Source organism: Penaeus monodon, chromosome 29 (genome assembly GCF_015228065.2).
Source record: "Penaeus monodon isolate SGIC_2016 chromosome 29, NSTDA_Pmon_1, whole genome shotgun sequence".
Taxonomy (NCBI): domain Eukaryota; kingdom Metazoa; phylum Arthropoda; class Malacostraca; order Decapoda; family Penaeidae; genus Penaeus; species Penaeus monodon.
The window spans coordinates 9,638,171-9,638,427 of NC_051414.1; positions in this window are offsets into that span (position 1 = coordinate 9,638,171).

Sequence of the window (257 nt, forward strand, 5' to 3'; positions counted from 1 at the left end):
TACTTGTGAAATTGTTTAACGTTATTCTCATGATAAAAGCAACGCAATCCTAGATATTATGCCACACGACCAACCAGAGGCTCACCTGTGAACAATAAGCTAATCGAAGTGCACACCTGTATTGCGACAGCAGGTACGACTTTCTTGTATAAAACCGTCAATGCTTTGCAATCTTTTCAGTGACTGTTATTTATAAAAGCAATGTTGGATTATTACTATAGATGGCAACTGGATTTTTTTATATACGCTCAGATGAT